The sequence below is a fragment of the Procambarus clarkii genome, chromosome 13, assembly GCF_040958095.1.
Source record: "Procambarus clarkii isolate CNS0578487 chromosome 13, FALCON_Pclarkii_2.0, whole genome shotgun sequence".
NCBI classification, from domain to species: domain Eukaryota; kingdom Metazoa; phylum Arthropoda; class Malacostraca; order Decapoda; family Cambaridae; genus Procambarus; species Procambarus clarkii.
This window is the reverse complement of record NC_091162.1, coordinates 47,966,373-47,986,884: the sequence shown is the minus strand read 5'-3', so window position 1 is coordinate 47,986,884 and position 20,512 is coordinate 47,966,373. Positions and strand designations below refer to the sequence as shown.

Below are 20,512 nucleotides of genomic sequence, written 5' to 3'. Positions count from 1 at the left end.
TGGTGGTAGAATATGGTGGTGGTAGAATATGGTGGTGGTAGAATATGGTGGTGGCAGAATATGGTGGTGGCAGAATATGGTGGTGGCAGAATATGGTGGTGGTAGAATATGGTGGTGGTAGAATATGGTGGTGGTAGAATATTGTGGGTGTAGAATATTGTGGTGGTAGAATATGGGGGGGTAGAATATGGTGGTGATAGAATATGGTGGTGGTAGAATATAGTGGTGGTTGAATTTGGTGGTGGTTGAATATGGTGGTGGTAGTATATGGTGGTGGTAGAATATGGTGGGGTAGAAAATGGTGGTGGTGGAATATGGTGGGGGTAGAATATGGTGGGGGTAGAATATGGTGGTGGTAGAATATGGTGGTGGTAGAATATGGTAGGGGTAGAATATAGTGGGGGGTAGAATATGGCCAAATACTTTGGGCATTGATCGCGTACAAGCCATGTATAATTACCTCACAACTGTAGCGACGAGAGAACAAGACAAGCAGACAACGGCAGCAGCAGAGACCGACAGCAGCAACAGCAGCAGACCGCAGCAGCAGCAGCAGACAACAGCAGCAGCAGACAATAGCAGCAGCAGCAGCAGCAGACAACAACAGTAGCAGCAGCAGACAACAGCAGCAGCAGACAACAGCAGCAGTAGATAGCAGCAGAAGCAGCAGACAACAGCAGCAGCAGCAGACAACAGCAGCAGCAGACAACAGCTGCAGCAGACAACAGCAGCAGCAGCAGCAAACAACAGCTGACGATCGTGTGGCTAACAGTGTCGGAAAAAACTAGGCAACAGTTCTTATATACATCTCCCACCCAGACTCCTCCCATCCTGTCTCCTCCCACCCTGTCTCCTCCCACCCTGTCTCCTCCCACCCTGTCTCCTCCCACCCTGTCTCCTCCCACCCTGTCTCATCCCACCCTGTCTCATCCCACCCTGTCTCATCCCACCCTGTCTCATCCCACCCTGTCTCATCCCACCCTGTCTCCTCCCACCCTGTCTCCTCCTACCGTGTCTCCCCCTGTCTCCTCCCACCCTGTCTCTTCCCTCCCTGTCTCCTCCCACCCTGTCTCTTCCCTCCCTGTCTCCTCCCACCCTGTCTACTCCCTCCCTGTCTCCTCCCTCCCTGTCTCCTCCCTCCCTGTCTCCTCCCTCCCTATCTCCTCCCCACCGCCGACCCTCCCCACCGCTGGCCCTCCCCACCGCCGACCCTCCACCACCGCCGGCCCTCCCCACCGCCGACCCTCCCCTACCGCCGACCCTCCCCACCGCCGACCCTCCACCACCGCCGGCCCTTCACCACCGCCGGCCCTTCACCACCGCCGGCCCTTCACCACCGCCGACCCTCCCCACCGGCCGGCCCTCCCCACCGCCGGCCCTCCCCACCGCCGGCCCTCCCCACCGCCGGCCCTCCCCACCCTCCCCCAGTATCTACCAGCAGGCGTCCACAAAGGTCAACAATACCACCTGGTGTGGCGTGTAAGATAATATCTCGGAAAAATTTTCCTGTTTTGTTCATGGGAATCCCCTCAAATGTTGTCATGCCGGCTCTTGTTGTTGTTGTGGTGGTGTTGTTGTTGTTGTGGTTGATGTTGATGTTCCCTTGTTGATGATGTTCTCTTGTTGTTGACGATGTGTTGTTATAGTGCTGGTTTTGATGTACCCTTGTTGTTGTTGTTGATGTTGATGTTGTGATGCGAGAGTGAAGTCCTTGTTGTTGTTGTTGTTGTCGTCGTTGTTACCCCGTCCTGGGCCAGGAGCACCCCTCCGTGCTCTGGGTGGGGGTGTTGGATAATCCTAGAAAGCAATTATTTGTTTTTATTCTTTGTGAACATTTTTTTCTATTTTTTATCACTTCAATATTGATGATTATGATTCTAAGTGGACTGTATATTTGATTCAGCCTGCCAGAATTTACCTGCACATAGTTGGAGGGACGTTTACAGCTTATACAACAATGGGTGGTCATATAATAAGCTATAAACATTTACCTTATTATAATATAAATTATACCACATATGGTGGTAATTAATCTACAGTAAGGTTAATACTACTCAATCTTATAGTAAACATGGGTTAGTACAAATGTGAGATCTTAGCCATGATGTAGGTATGGCCAGATTAGGCAGTGTGATAGCTGTTAGTGTGGCTACATGTGGTCCAGTTGTAAAATGGGGGCTGGCACTCAGGTGGCGTCTGTGGAACAGCTAGGGTAAGCAAGAACATCACAAGTTATGTTGGCCAGCTCACCTCATTATCTTCAACTCACAAACTTACCTACCAAAGAATGGGATTAATAACGGTTCCATTAACATATAAAGTACAGGTTTGACATGAATTATTTGTGTGTGTGTAGTACTGAGTAAAACACTACTCACTTTGTTGTGGGGCTTCGTCTGCAGCTTAACCAACTACCTATCCTATAGTTAGTGATCACTACCAATAAAAGATGTAATGGGAGTCGGGAACTAAGCTCTTCTCTTTGTTATTGAGGGTTGGTCGGATCGTTGTGGATCCATTGACAAGTTGTGCTTGTCGTGAGGAGCCATCTTTGTTTTGTTTGTGTGTCTGAGCCAGAGCGTGACTGCCAGCCTCCTTCCCTGAGGTTGCGTTCCAATACTCTGTTGGTTCCTAGTCTGTCTTAAGGACAAGGTTCATGTAACAATAGCAAGGAAGTCTGTAGTGTATTTTTTATTGCTAATTGTAATATATCCAGTCCAAGCGAATACTTTTTATTAGGTTTAAACACTAGACTTTAGTTTAAAAGAATAAATGGAGTTTAATATACACGTGTTGTGAATATGGGTCTATTGTGATGACACTGAATCTCCCATTTCCCTTATATTCGGAAATGGCTAATTATAGTATGTTAACATGTGTGTAGGATTTCCAACAGAGGGATAAGACTTATCCCTCCCTGGGCCAGGAACACCACACAATGCTCCGGGAGGTGGTTAAGATTTACCTCGCCCTGGACCACAGCACCACACCATGCTCCGGGCAGGGGTTAAGACTTCCCCGGCCCTGGGACCATGTTACGAACCCTTCCGTAACCGGGTTCTTATACTCTCTACGATCATTCTCAAGGTCAGAGATCCCATTGTGGAAATGTAGTGTAATCTTTAAGGTAAGAAATTATATTGCACTTAAAATTAACCGTTCTTATTATCTCCCACCACAACTATATACAATTCACTACTAGTGATTATCCAGAGCATCGTTAGCCCTCACGCTAGCTAGCTGCGAAGATGACGGACACTATTTACATTCCTCTGACGAGGTCTTCAGCGCAACACTAGCCCCTAGCCCACTAGCTGCAGTTATAGCGATGTCTTCAAGCGTCCCACTAGCCCACTCGCTAGTACGCTCAAACAGTGAAGTCTTCCAGAGCTCTACTAGCCCTCTGGTTAGCACACCCAAACGGTGAAGTCCTCAGAGCTCCACTAGCCTTCTGACTAGTAAACTAACAGTGAAGTCCACAGCGCTCCACTAGACTCTCTGGCTAGCACACCCTAACAGTGAAGTCCACAGCGCTCCACTAGCCTTCTGGCTAGCACACCCCAACAGTGAAGTCCACAGCGCTCCACTAGCCTCTCTGGCTAGCACACCCCAACAGTGAAGTCCACAGCGCTCCACTAGCCTCTCTGGCTAGCACACCCCAACAGTGAAGTCCACAGCGCTCCACTAGCCCTCTCTGTCACCAGTAGCTCATCACCTACCAGAACAGCTGACTGATATTAATGGGAGGGTCAACTATTTAATTCGGAACCTGGATCATAGATGGCGCACAGGTCCGTCACTGGCCATGAGCACCACACCATGCTCCGGGCTGGGGTTAAGACTTTCCCTGCCTGGGGCCAGGAGCACCACACCATGCTCCGGGCGGGGGTTAAGACTTTCCCTGCCTGGGGCCAGGAGCACCACACCATGCTCCGGGCGGGGGTTAAGACTTTCCCTGCCTGGGGCCAGGAGCACCACACCATGCTCCGGGCGGGGGTTAAGACTTTCCCTGCCTGGGGCCAGGAGCACCACACCATGCTGCGGGCGGGGGTTAAGACTTTCCCTGCCTGGAGCCAGGAGAACCAGACCATGCTCCGGGTGGGTGTTACGACTTACCCCGCTCTGAGGCAAGAGCCCCACACCATGCTCCGGGATTAGGTTATGTCTTACCCCATCCTGGGCCAGGAGCACTACACATACTCCTGCCAGTAGGTTAAGGCTTACCCCGCCCTGGGGCCAGGGGCATCATAGCAAGCTCCAGGCAGTGGCTAAGACTTACTCTGCCCTTGGATCAGAACCACCACATCTTGCTTTGAGCGGGGATTAAGACCCATATATGGGGCCAGTAGCACTACACCATGTTCAGGGTGGGTGCCCGCCAAACACACACCGAAACTACGACGTTGGTACAACGTTCGAACAAGTTTTAACACCTCCTAACCAGTTATAACAACCAATATAGCAAGTTGTAACAACGTTCTAATACGTCATAAACACGTTAAGCTAAGATGTAACAACTTTATTACAAGTTGTAACAAGCGGAAAATGGAGACAGTTTCGGTTTGTGTTTCCAGGGTGTTAATACTTACGAAGCTCTTGGGCCAGGGGCACCAAACCATTCTCTGGTAGGTGGTTAAGACTAACTTCGCCCTGGGCCACAGCACCACACTATGCTCCGGCAAAGGTTAAGACTTATCCTACACTAGGGTCAGGAGCATCCCACCATGATCCGGGTGGGAGTTAAGACTATCCCCACATGCCTGATGTCATGCTACGAACCCTTCCGTAACCGGGAGCCAGATTCACGAAGCAGTTACGTACGTACTTACAAACGTTCTTGTTTAGCATCTTCATAGTGGCTATGTCAGTATTCAGGTAGGCATTTAAGTAAGAAAATCTTCGTAAGTAAACTTCGTCGCGCTAAGGACGATCTCGACCAATCGTAGCTTTACATTGACTGTATATAACTAAATTTTTCTTTACGACACAACACAGACAATCGATTTTATTATAAACAAAAAATTTAGCTGGCGGGTCTCATCAAGAAGGAGTCTTTCGTGTTAGCTATATATGCTTTCTATGCTTGAAATTTGTACAAAATTCGTTGTATGGTTACGATTGGACAAGTGGTTACGATACCATGTACGCCAGATGCATAGTGCTCCTGGCTGTCTGGGTTCGAATCACTTTTGGGGTGTGGAGTTTTCGGTTGCATATTGGCTTGGGGACCATTTAAGCTTGTTCACTTTTGTGTTGCTCACGTGGTCCCTCAAAGTAAGGTGATTCAATGAAATAACTATGCCCAAGCTTACCACCTAGTGCCGTTGGGGCGTTTATATATATATATATATATATATATATATATATATATATATATATATATATATATATATATATATATATATATATATATATATATATATATATATATGTCGTACCTAGTAGCCAGAACGCACTTCTCCACCTACTATGCAAGGCCCGATTTGCCTAATAGGCCAAGTTTTCCTGAATTAATATATTTTCTCTTATTTTTTTCTTATGAAATGATAAAGCAACCCATTTCATTATGTATGAGGTCATTTTTTTTTATTGGAGTTAAAATTAACGTAGATATATGACCGAACCTAACCAACCCTACCTAACCTAACCTATCTTTATAGGTTAGGTTAGGTAGGTTAGGTAGTCGAAAAACAATTAATTCAAGAAAACTTGGCTTATTAGGCAAATCGGGCCTTGCATAGTAGGCTGAGAAGTGTGTTCTGGCTACTAGGTACAATATATATATATATATATATATATATATATATATATATATATATATATATATATATATATATATATATATATATATATATATATATATATATATATATATATGTCGTACCTAGTAGCCAGAACTCACTTCTCAGCCTACTATGCAAGGCCCGATTTGCCTAATAAGCCAAGTTTTCGTGAATTAATTGTTTTTCGACTACCTAACCTACCTAACCTAACCTAACCTAACTTTTTCTGCTACCTAACCTAACCTAACCTATAAAGATAGGTTAGGTTAGGTTAGGTAGGGTTGGTTAGGTTCGATCATATATCAACGTTAATTTTAACTCCAATAAAACAAAATTGACCTCATACATAATGAATTGGTAGCTTTATCATTTCATCAGAAAAAAATTAGAGAAAATATATTAATTCAGGAAAACTCGGCTTATTAGGCAAATCGGGCCTTGCATATTAGGCAGAAAAGTGCATTCTGGCTACTAGGTACGACATATATATATATATATATATATATATATATATATATATATATATATATATATATATGTCGTACCTAGTAGCCAGATCACACTTCTCAGCCTACTATGCAAGGCCCGATTTGCCTAATAAGCCAAGTTTTCCTGAATTAATATATTTTCCCTAATTTTTTTCTTATAAAATGATAAAGCTACCCATTTCATTATGTATGAGGTCAATTTTATAATATTGGAGTTAAAATTAATGTAGATATATGACCGAACCTAACCAACCCTACCTAACCTAACCTAACCTATCTTTATAGGTTAGGTTGGGTTTGGTAGCCGAAAAAGTTAGGTTAGGTTAGGTTAGGTAGGTTAGGTAGTCGAAAAAACATTAATTCATGAAAACTTGGCTTATTAGGCAAATCGGGCCTTGCATAATAGGATGAGAAGTGCGTTCTGGCTACTAGGTACGATATATATATATATATATATATATATATATATATATATATATATATATATATATATATATATATATATATATATATATATATATATGTCGTACCTAGTAGCCAGAACTCACTTCTCAGCCTACTATGCAAGGCCCAATTTGCCTAATAAGCCAAGTTTTCATGAATTAATTGCTTTTCGACTACCTAACCTAACCTAACCTAACTTTTTCGGCTACCTAACCTAACCTAACCTATAAAGATAGGTTAGGTAGGGTTGGTTAGGTTCGGTCATATATCTATGTTAATTTTAACTCCAATAAAAAAAATTGACCTCATACGTAATGAAATGGGTTGCTTTATCATTTCATAAGAAAAAAAATAGAGAAAATATATTAATTCAGGAAAACTTGGCTTATTAGGCAAATCGGGCCTCGCATAGTAGGCTGAGAAGTGCGTTCTGGCTACTAGGTACGATATATATATATATATATATATATATATATATATATATATATATATATATATATATATATATATATATATATATATATATATATATATATATATATATATATATATATATATATCACCTCCCCTCACTATGGGAGGCCTGCAGGGTCCATCCTGGCCCCTCACTCCAGCCTCCATCACTCCACACTGCCAACCAACCTGTTTTGATAAGTTTTCACATAGATGGTACACCGTAGGCACTTCCGGCCACTCCCACGTCTGCTTGGTGTATTCATGGTGAATATGGTTGAGTCTTGGTACGGTGAGGCCAAGATGTCTCAGGGTATATATATATATATATATATATATATATATATATATATATATATATATATATATATATATATATATATATATATATATATATATCTATATATATATATATATATATATGTCGTACCTAGTAGCCAGAACGCACTTTTTGGACTACTATGCAAGGCCCGATTTGCCTAATAAGCCAAGTTTTCCTGAATTAATATGCTTTCTCTAATTTTTTTCTTATGAAATGATAAAGCTACCCATTTCATTATGTATGAGGTAAATTTTTTTTTATTGGAGTTAAAATTAACGTAGATATATGACCGAACCTAACCAACCCTACCTAACCTAACCTAACCTATCTTTATAGGTTAGGTTAGGTTAGGTAGCCGAAAACGTTAGGTTAGGTTAGGTTAGGTAGGTTAGGTAGTCGAAAAAACATTAATTCATGAAAACTAGGCTTATTAGGCAAATCGGGCCTTGCATAGTAGGCTGAGAAGGGAGTTCTGGCTACTAGGTACGACATATATATATATATATATATATATATATATATATATATATATATATATATATATATATATGTCGTACCTAGTAGCCAGAACGCACTTCTCGGCCTACTATGCAAGGCCCGATTTGCCTAATAAGCCAAGTTTTCATGAATTAATATATTTTCTCTAATTTTTTTTCTTATGAAATGATTAAGCTACCCATTTCATTATGTATGAGGTCAATTTTTTTTATTGGAGTTAAAATTAACGTAGATATATGGCCGAACCTAACCAACCCTACCTAACCTAACCTAACCTATCTTTATAGGTTAGGTTAGGTTAGGTAGCCGAAAAAGTTAGGTTAGGTTAGGTTAGGTAGGTTAGGTAGTCGAATAACAATTATTTCATGAAAACTTGGATTATTAGGCAAATCGGGCCTTGCATAGTAGGCTGAGAAGCGCGTTCTGGCTACTAGGTACGACATATATATATATATATATATATATATATATATATATATATATATATATATATATATATATATATATATATATATATATATATATATATATACCCTGAGACATCTTGGCCTCACCGTACCAAGATATATATATATATATATATATATATATATATATATATATATATATATATATATATATATATATATATATATATATATATATATATATATATATATATATATATATATATATATATATATATATATATTATTAAATATGACCGAAAAAGTAAGATTAATAATTCTAACACGAATTTTCTCAATCTTTCGTACATTACGCTTCACTGTTGGAGGTAAATAAAAAATCACTTCTCCAAAATTCATTTTTATTTCTAGTCTGACGCGACACGGGCGCGTTTCGTAAAACTTATTACATTTTCAAAGACTTCACAAATACACAACTGATTAGAACTTACGTATCTCTGATTTTATATCTACATTTGAGTGAGGTGGGAGGGATTATGTGGCATTAACACAAGACAGAACAAGAGGGGATATTAATAGGGTATTAAAAGTATCAACACAAGACAGAACAGAAACAATGGGTATTGAATAGAAGTGTTTGTAGAAAGCCTATTGGTCCATATTTCTTGTAGCTTCTATATTGGAGCGGAGTCTTGAGGTGGGTAGAATATAGTTGTGCAATAATTAGCTGTTGATTGCTGGTGTTGACTTCTTGATGTGTAGTGCCTCGCAAACGTCAAGCCGCCTGCTATCGCTGTATCTATCGATGATTTCTGTGTTGTTTACTAGGATTTCTCTGGCGATGGTTTGGTTATGGGAAGAGATTATATGTTCCTTAATGGAGCCCTGTATATATATATATATATATATATATATATATGTCGTACCTAGTAGCCAGAACGTCGTACTCGGCCTACTATGCAAGGCCCGATTTGCCTAATAAGCCAAGTTTTCCTGAATTAATATATTTTCTCTATTTTTTTTCTTATGAAATGATAAAGCTACCCATTTCATTATTTATGAGGTAAATTTTTTTTTATTGGAGATAAAATTAACGTAGATATATGACCGAACCTAACCAACCCTACCTAACCTAACCTATCTTTATAGGTTAGGTTATTTTAGGTAGCCGAAAAAGTTAGGTTAGGTTAGGTTAGGTAGTCGAAAAACAATTAATTCATGAAAACTTGGCTTATTAGGCAAATCGGGCCTTGTATAGTAGGCTGAGAAGTGCGTTCTGGCTACTAGGTACGACATATGTATATATATATATATATATATATATATATATATATATATATATATATATATATATATATATATATATATATATATATATATATATATATATATAACTGAAAACTCACACCCCAGAAGTGACTCGAACCCATACTCCCAGAAGCAACGCAACTGGTATGTACAAGACGCCTTAATCCACTTGACCATCACGACCGGACATAATGAGGTGATAGCCGAGGCTATTTGAACCACCCCACCGCCGGCACTCGGATAGTAATCTTGGGCATAGCATTTTACCAAATCACCTCATTCTTTGGGGCACACGTGAGGAACACAAATGCGAACAAGCCTGAATGGTCCCCAGGACAATATGCAACTGAAAACTCACACCCCAGAAGTGACTCGAACCCATACTCCCAGAAGCAACGCAACTGGTATGTACAAGACGCCTTAATCCACTTGACCATCACGACCGGACATAATGAGGTGATAGCCGAGGCTATTTGAACCACCCCACCGCCGGCACTCGGATAGTAATCTTGGGCATAGCATTTTACCAAATCACCTCATTCTTTGGGGCACACGTGAGGAACACAAATGCGAACAAGCCTGAATGGTCCCCAGGACAATATGCAACTGAAAACTCACACCCCAGAAGTGACTCGAACCCATACTCCCAGAAGCAACGCAACTGGTATGTACAAGACGCCTTAATCCACTTGACCATCACGACCGGACATAATGAGGTGATAGCCGAGGCTATTTGAACCACCCCACCGCCGGCACTCGGATAGTAATCTTGGGCATAGCATTTTACCAAATCACCTCATTCTTTGGGGCACACGTGAGGAACACAAATGCGAACAAGCCTGAATGGTCCCCAGGACAATATGCAACTGAAAACTAAAATAGCCTCGGCTATCACCTCATTATGTCCGGTCGTGATGGTCAAGTGGATTAAGGCGTCTTGTACATACCAGTTGCGTTGCTTCTGGGAGTATGGGTTCGAGTCACTTCTGGGGTGTGAGTTTTCAGTTGCATATTGTCCTGGGGACCATTCAGGCTTGTTCGCATTTGTGTTCCTCACGTGTGCCCCAAAGAATGAGGTGATTTGGTAAAATGCTATGCCCAAGATTACTATCCGAGTGCCGGCGGTGGGGTGGTTCAAATAGCCTCGGCTATCACCTCATTATGTCCGGTCGTGATGGTCAAGTGGATTAAGGCGTCTTGTACATACCAGTTGCGTTGCTTCTGGGAGTATGGGTTCGAGTCACTTCTGGGGTGTGAGTTTTCAGTTGCATATTGTCCTGGGGACCATTCAGGCTTGTTCGCATTTGTGTTCCTCACGTGTGCCCCAAAGAATGAGGTGATTTGGTAAAATGCTATGCCCAAGATTACTATCCGAGTGCCGGCGGTGGGGTGGTTCAAATAGCCTCGGCTATCACCTCATTATGTCCGGTCGTGATGGTCAAGTGGATTAAGGCGTCTTGTACATACCAGTTGCGTTGCTTCTGGGAGTATGGGTTCGAGTCACTTCTGGGGTGTGAGTTTTCAGTTGCATATTGTCCTCGGGACCATTCAGGCTTGTTCGCATTTGTGTTCCTCACGTGTGCCCCAAAGAATGAGGTGATTTGGTAAAATGCTATGCCCAAGATTACTATCCGAGTGCCGGCGGTGGGGTGGTTCAAATAGCCTCGGCTATCACCTCATTATGTCCGGTCGTGATGGTCAAGTGGATTAAGGCGTCTTGTACATACCAGTTGCGTTGCTTCTGGGAGTATGGGTTCGAGTCACTTCTGGGGTGTGAGTTTTCAGTTGCATATTGTCCTGGGGACCATTCAGGCTTGTTCGCATATATATATATATATATATATATATATATATATATATATATATATATATATATATATATATATATATATATATATATATAAGATATATATATATATATATATATATATATATATATATATATATATATATATATATATATATATATATATATATATATATATATATATATATATATATATATACCCTGAGACATCTTGGCCGCACCGTACCAAGACTCAACCATATTCACCATGAATACACCAAGCAGACGTGGGAGTGGCCGGAAGTGCCTACGGTGTACCATCTATGTGAAAACTTATCAAAACAGGTTGGTTGGCAGTGTGGAGTGATGGAGGCTGGAGTGAGGGGCCAGGATGGACCCTGCAGGCCTCCCATAGTGGGGGGAGGTGGGGGGGGAGTGATGGGTGTTGTGTGGTCAGGAGAGAGAGGTGGGGGTTACGCGTGTGCCAAATTGTGTTTTGTGTTTTTCTTTTTTGAAAGTTTTGTTGAACAAGTTACGTTGTCAGCGATAATTGGCGCAACATATCTATCATATTGTGAGTACATCACACGTGCAGTGAGTCAGATTACAAGTGTGTGATTCATTCATTATTGTGCAGTGATATACGGGGAAATTATACCAGTGTTAGTGTCGCCCTGACCCCCGCCCCCACCCAGCGCCCAGGCCGGGAAGTACCTGCTCTCCCCCTCCTACCCACCCCACCACGTCGCCTCCCCACCCACGAGGCCACCTTGCCACCCGCCCATAGAAGCCGGGAAGCTCCCATGTGTGTCTACGCCACCCACCCACCCAATGTATACCCACATATTGTGTAGTGGGTGTATACCCACACTTTGTATAGAGGTGGTATATGTATTACCACTCATCTGAGTAGTAAGTGCCAAGGCCAGCTGATCATCCCCCCAGCCTCCAACCGCCGCCCACCCTCCTGTCTCCACCCTCCGTCCACCTTCCCGCCCAGCGCCCGCCCATGTCGCAGCTCTCAACAGATATCCAGGCTTCTCCAAGCCAAGATGAGCCATCAAGCAGGGGTAGACAAGGTAGATGTCAGACGTGTGACCGGGTATGCTATATCCAGTTGAGTGACGATAATGTGCGCCTTCATTACCACAACAGAGCCAGGTGTTTGGGTTCTGGGCGCCCTCCCAGGGAGAACACCAATCAACAGCCCACACCGCCCGTAAGGCAAAACACCTCCCAGACCTTCATTCCCACAGAAAATTTATTAGAAACTATCAAAGCAAAATCGGCCAGAACCTTGCAACACATCCCTAAAGCAGCCCGCCCCCATGCAGCAGCCAAATTATCTGCCCTCCTGAGAAAGGTCAACGACTCTCCTGGAACGACCCAAGCATGGCACAACCTCCTAATGTTTGGCAACATATGTCTAGCCACCCCTGCAAGGAGAGACAAAACCTTAGCTGCCTCAGTCATCAAAGCTATAAATGATTTTCCCAGGGAGGACAACCAGGTGCGCCTTCCCACTCGCGCGAGAAACGCCCACGGCAGGAAGAGCAACAGTGGCATATCCGAGACATCAAAAATCAGAACATCAGTCACCAAGAAAATAGAAGAAGGAAACACTATTGGCGCAATACGAGTCATCACCAGTGAGGACTCAATTGCCGACAGAGATGCCGCAACAGCTCAAGCCCTAAGGGAGAAACACCCACCCAGGGCTCTGCGCGAGGACGACATTGTACAAGTGGGGGCTACCGGAGCAGAACCTCTCTGGGTGGCTGAATCTGTGGTCCATAAAGCAGCCATGTCCTTCCCTACAGGATCAGCAGGTGGGTTCACAGGAATAAAACCCAACCACCTCAAGCAAATGCTCAACCCTGCACTGGGTGACATTGCAAAGAACCTCTTGGTGGAACTAACCAGATTCACCAACACATGTCTAGCTGGCAACATACCAGCGTCCATAAGACCTATCTTTTTTGGAGCATCTCTTTGTGCTCTAAAGAAAAAGGATGGAGGGATCAGGCCAATAGCTGTGGGCAATTCTCTCCGGCGTCTCGTCGCAAAGGCAGCTGCAAGAACAGTTAGTGATGCAGCGGCCAACATGCTGAAGCCAAAACAGCTCGGGTTTGGCATTCCACAAGGGTGTGAGGCGGCAGCCCATGCAGCTCGAGCCTTCATCGCCAACATCACAGACGAAAAGGCCCTTATCAAGCTAGATTTCAAAAATGCCTTCAATTTGGTGCGGAGGGATGCTGTACTCCGTGCGGTTCATAGTCATTTCCCTTCCCTCTACCCTTTTGTACATTCATGCTACAGCATGGATCTTAAGCTACTTTTTGGCGAACATGAAATTGACTCGCGAGAAGGCGTCCAACAGGGTGACCCCCTTGCTCCTCTCCTTTTCTGCTTAGTCATCAAACAAGTCACAGAGGTCCTGTCCAGCGAGCTTAACATCTGGTTCTTGGATGATGGTACCCTAGCTGGTTCCCAAGACTCCCTCCTGGAGGACATCAGAAAAATCCAGGAGCAAGGTGCAGTTTTAGGCCTCACCCTGAACCCTTCTAAATGTGAAATAATATGTTCCAACCAGGGCATCGTAGAGAGAATAGAGGGTCTTCTGCCAAATATCCATAAAACTAAACCTGAAGACAGCACACTCCTAGGAGCTCCCCTGGGGTTGAAAGCCATCGATGAGGTCCTTGATAAGAAAATCGCCGACATTAAGAGGATGGATGGGAGGATTGAGGATATTGATGCTCATGATGCACTCTACCTCATCACCAGATGTCTGTCCCTCCCCAGGTTAACCTACTTTCTGAGGTGTTCACCATCTTACAGTAGCCAAAATCTAAGTGAGTATGACCGGTTACTGAAATCAATGCTAGAAAAAGCCCTTAACCTCTCTCTCGATGACCTACAGTGGAAACAAGCCTCTCTTCCCGTAAGACTTGGGGGCCTCGGAGTTCGAACAGCAATGCAAATCGCTGTTCCAGCCTTCCTGTCCTCCTTATCAGCATCCGACGACCTTGTGAAGGAAATTCTACCTGCCCACTTACATCAGCTGGCAGGTGTACATGATCCCAATTTTACACGCTGTGCCACAGAGTGGGCCTCTCGTGCAGGCCAATCACCTCAACCACCATCCCCAAAAGCCCACAAGCAATCCAGCTGGGATGGCCCCATTGTAGACCAAGTTGCTGCAGAGTGCCTGGGTGCTGCAACAACACAACACGACATTGCTCGCCTCACAGCAGTAGCAGCACCACATGCAGGGGATTTCCTGTTAGCAACCCCAATGTCGGCAACTGGCACGCGTCTCACACCACACGCTCTCCGAATTGCTGTGGCCCTCCGCCTTGCTGCCCCAATCCACACCAGATATAGGTGTATTTGCGGCGAGGTGATGGCTGACAGGTACGGCCACCATGGCCTACTCTGCCAAAGCACAGGGGGATGGCACTCGAGGCACAGTGAAGTTAACGACATCATCAAGAGGAGCCTCACCACAGCTGGATGCCCAGCTGAAAGAGAGCCCCGTTACCTAATGCCCCGTAACTCTGATGCTCTTATTGGTCGCCCGGATGGTATCACAGTGAACCCCTGGAAGAATGGCAAGCAGTTGGTATGAGACTACACGTGCGTATCAACCCTGGCTAACACCTACATTAACATCAGTGTTGCACAACCAGGTGGCGCTGACACCCACAGGGAAGCAGCCAAATCCCGTAAGTATAGAAAACTAGATCACCACTACAATTTTGTCCCCATTGCTTCTGAGACACTCGGCACCTGGGGTAAAAGTGCTACCAGTTTTTTGAAGGAACTGGGTTCTAGGCTCATTGAAACAACAAGGGACCCAAGAGCTGCAAGCTTTCTTTTCCATCGCCTCAGTGTGGCGATACAGAGGGGAAATGCGCACTGCATCCAGGGTTCCTGCCCGCCATGTGAGGATCTGGAGGAACTCGACAACCTATGATAACCATCTTTGTAACCCATATGTAACTCCTTTTTTGTAACAAAGTTCAAATAAAGTAAAAATATATGTGTACATACAAAAGAATGGGGGTGGTAGGAGAAGATAATATGTGGTTCAGTGAGAAACCACAAGGTCTCCTCTGAATACTTTTTATTTTCTTCTCCGAGGCTATGGGTCCCCACATTGGCACCAGAGGTGGTACCCTCACAAACTTATATACATATATATATATATATATATATATATATATATATATATATATATATATATATATATATATATATATATATATATATATATATATATAGTGACTCGAACCCATACTCCCAGAAGCAACGCAACTGGTATGTACAAGACGCCTTAATCCACTTGACCATCACGACCGGACAAAATGAGGTGATAGCCGAGGCTATTTGAACCACCCCACCGCCGGCACTCGGATAGTAATCTTGGGCATAGCATTTTACCAAATCACCTCATTCTTTGGGGCACACGTGAGGAACACAAATGCGAACAAGCCTGAATGGTCCCCAGGACAATTTGCAACTGAAAACTCACACCCCAGAAGTGACTCGAACCCATACTCCCAGAGTTTTCAGTTGCATATTGTCCTGGGGACCATTCAGGCTTGTTCGCATTTGTGTTCCTCACGTGTGCCCCAAAGAATGAGGTGATTTGGTAAAATGCTATGCCCAAGATTACTATCCGAGTGCCGGCGGTGGGGTGGTTCAAATAGCCTCGGCTATCACCTCATTTTGTCCGGTCGTGATGGTCAAGTGGATTAAGGCGTCTTGTACATACCAGTTGCGTTGCTTCTGGGAGTATGGGTTCGAGTCACTTCTAGGGTGTGAGTTTTCAGTTGCATATTGTCCTGGGGACCATTCAGGCTTGTTCGCATTTGTGTTCCTCACGTGTGCCCCAAAGAATGAGGTGATTTGGTAAAATGCTATGCCCAAGATTACTATCCGAGTGCCGGCGGTGGGGTGGTTCAAATAGCCTCGGCTATCACCTCGTTTTGTCCGGTCGTGATGGTCAAGTGGATTAAGGCGTCTTGTACATACCAGTTGCGTTGCTTCTGGGAGTATGGGTTCGAGTCACTTCTGGGGTGTGAGTTTTCAGTTGCATATTGTCCTGGGGACCATTCAGGCTTGTTCGCATTTGTGTTCCTCACGTGTGCCCCAAAGAATGAGGTGATTTGGTAAAATGCTATGCCCAAGAATACTATCCGAGTGCCGGCGGTGGGGTGGTTCAAATAGCCTCGGCTATCACCTCATTTTGTCCGGTCGTGATGGTCAAGTGGATTAAGGCGTCTTGTACATACCAGTTGCGTTGCTTCTGGGAGTATGGGTTCGAGTCACTTCTGGGGTGTGAGTTTTCAGTTGCATATTGTCCTGGGGACCATTCAGGCTTGTTCGCATTTGTGTTCCTCACGTGTGCCCCAAAGAATGAGGTGATTTGGTAAAATGCTATGCCCAAGATTACTATCCGAGTGCCGGCGGTGGGGTGGTTCAAATAGCCTCGGCTATCACCTCATTTTGTCCGGTCGTGATGGTCAAGTGGATTATGGCGTCTTGTACATACCAGTTGCGTTGCTTCTGGGAGTATGGGTTCGAGTCACTTCTGGGGTGTGAGTTTTCAGTTGCATATTGTCCTGGGGACCATTCAGGCTTGTTTGCATATATATATATATATATATATATATATATATATATATATATATATATATATATATATACATATATATATATATATATATATATATATATATATATATATATATATATATATATATATATATATATATATATATATATATTTTGGTAGCAGTCTTTCCTGTAGACATATATTATTAAATATGACCAAAAAAGTAAGATTAATAATTCTAACACAAATTTTCTCAATCTTTTGTACATTTCTTTTCACTGTTGGAGGTAATTCAAAAATCAATTCTCCAAAATTCATTTTTATTTCTAGTCTGACGCGACACGAGCGCGTTTCGTAAAACTTATTACATTTTCAAAGACTTTAGTTTACAAATACACAACTGAATAGAACTTACGCATCTCCGATTTCGTTTATATCTACATTTGAGTGAGGTGGATGGGGTGAGGTGGCATTAATATGGTATTAATTTCATCAACACAAGACAGAACAAGAGGTGGCATTAATAGGGTAATAATTTCATCAACACAAGACAGAACACGAAACAATGGGTATTGAAATGGAAGTGATTGTAGAAAGCCTATTGGTCCATATTTCTTGATGCTTCTATATTGGAGCGGAGTCTTGAGGTGGGTAGAATATAGTTGTGCATTAATTGGCTGTTGATTGCTGGTGTTGACTTCTTAATGTGCAGTGCCTCGCAAACGTCAAGCCGTCTGCTATCGCTGTATCTATCGATGATTTCTGTGTTGTTTACTAGGATTTCTCTGGCGATGGTTTGGTTGTGGGAAGAGATTATATGTTCCTTAATGGAGCCCTGTTGTTTATGCATCGTTAAACGCCTAGAAAGAGATGTTGTTGTCTTGCCTATATACTGGTTTTTTTGGAGCTTACAGTCCCCAAGTGGGCATTTGAAGGCATAGACGACGTTGGTCTCTTTTAAAGCGTTCTGCTTTGTGTCTGCAGAGTTTCTCATGAGTAGGCTGGCCGTTTTTCTGGTTTTATAGTAAATCGTCAGTTGTATCCTCTGATTTTTATCTGTAGGGATAACGTTTCTATTAACAATATCTTTCAGGACCCTTTCCTCCGTTTTATGAGCTGTGGAAAAGAAGTTCCTGTAAAATAGTCTAATAGGAGGTATAGGTGTTGTGTTAGTTTCTTCAGAGGTTGCATGGCGTTTCACTTTCCTTCTTATGATGTCTTCGACGAAACTATTGGAGAAGCCGTTGTTGACTAGGACCTGCCTTACCCTACAGAGTTCTTCGTCGACTTTCTTCCATTCTGAGCTGTGGCTGAGAGCACGGTCGACATATGCGTTAACAACACTCCTCATGTACCTGTCTGGGCAGTCGCTGTTGGCATTTAGGCACATTCCTATGTTCGTTTCCTTAGTGTAGACTGCAGTGTGGAAATCTCCGCTCTTTTCCATGACTGTTACATCTAGAAAGGGCAGCATCCCATCCTTTCCATCTCGTAAGTGAAACGCAGCACGGAACTCTGCTCAAATGCCTCCTTCAGCTCCTGCAGATGTCTGACATCAGGTACCTGTGTAAAAATGTCGTCAACATACCTGCAGTATATGGCCGGTTTCAAGTTCATGTCGACTAAGACTTTTTGCTTGATGGTACCCATGTAGAAGTTTGCAAACAGGACACCTAGGGGTGAACCCATGGCGACCCCATCTACTTGCTTATACATGTGCCCATCCGGGCTCAAGAAGGGTGCCTCTTTAGTACAACCACCAACAGTGAAAAGATACGTACGAAAGATCGAGAAAATTCGTGTTAGAATTATTAATCTTACTTTTTCGGTCATATTTAATAATAATATATATATATATATATATATATATATATATATATATATATATATATATATATATATATATATATATATATATATATATATATATATATATATATATATATATATATATATGTCGTACCTAGTAGCCAGAACGCACTTCTCAGCCTACTATGCAAGGCCCGATTTGCCTAATAAGCAAAGTTTTCCTGAATTATTATATTTTCTCAAATTTTTTTCTTATGGAATGATAAAGCTACCCATTTCATTTTGTATGAGGTCAATTTATTTTTATTGGAGTTAAAATTACCGTAGATATATGACTGAACCTAACCAACCCTTCCTAACCTATCTTTATAGGTTAGGTTAGGTTAGGTGGCCAAAAAAGTTAGGTTAGGTTAGGTTAGGTAGTCGAAAAAACATTAATTCATGAAAACTTGGCTTATTAGGCAAATCGGGCCTTGCATAGCAGGCTGAGAAGTACGTTCTGGCTACTAGGTACGACACACACATATATATATATATATATATATATATATATATATATATATATATATATATATATATATATATATATATATATATATATATATATATACATATATATGTCGTACCTAGTAGCCAGAACGCACTTCTCAGCCTACTATTCAAGGCCCTATTTGCCTAATAAGCCAAGTTTTCCCGAATTAATATATTTTCTCTATTTTTTTTCTTATGAAATGATAAAGCTACCCATTTCATTATGTATGAGGTCAATTTTTTTTATTGGAGTTAAAATTAACGTAGATATATGACCAAACCTAACCAACCCTACCTAACCTAACCTAACCTATCTTTATAGGTTAGGTTAGGTTAGGTAGCCGAAAAAGTTAGGTTAGGTTAGGTTAGGTAGGTTAGGTAGTCGAAAAATAAATAATTCATGAAAACTTGGCTTATTAGGCAAATCGGGCCTTGCATAGTAGGCATAGAAGTGCGTTCTGGCTACTAGGTACGACATATATATATACATATATATATATATATATATATATATATATATATATATATATATATATATATATATATATATATATATATATATATATATATATATATATATATTAGTATATTTTGGTAGCAGTCTTTCCTGTAGACATATATTATTAAATATGACCGAAAAAGTAAGATTAATAATTCTAACACGAATTTTCTCAATCTTTCGTACATTACGCTTCACTGTTGGAGGTAAATCAAAAATCAATTCTCCAAAATTCATTTTTATTTCTAGTCTGACGCGACACGGGCGCGTTACGTAAAACTTATTACTTTTTCAAAGACTTTAGTTCACAAATACACAACTGAATAGAACTTACGTATCTCCGATTTTATATCTACATTTGAGTGAGGTGGAAGGGGTGATGTGGCATTAACACAAGACAGAACAAAGTGTGGTATTAATAGGGTATTAATTTCATCAACACAAGACAGAACAAGAGTATTAATAGGGTATTAATTTCATCAACACAAGACAGAACACGAAACAATGGATATTGAATAGAAGTGTTTGTAGAAAGCCTATTGGTCCATATTTCTTGATGCT

General features: G+C 42.2%; 1 pseudogene; it reads right to left on the bottom strand.

Annotated features, from left to right (window-relative positions):
• Positions 1-771, bottom strand: part of LOC138364298 (leukocyte elastase inhibitor-like) — a 40,497-nt pseudogene extending 39,726 nt beyond the window's left edge.
• Positions 772-20,512: the final 19,741 nt, after the last annotated feature.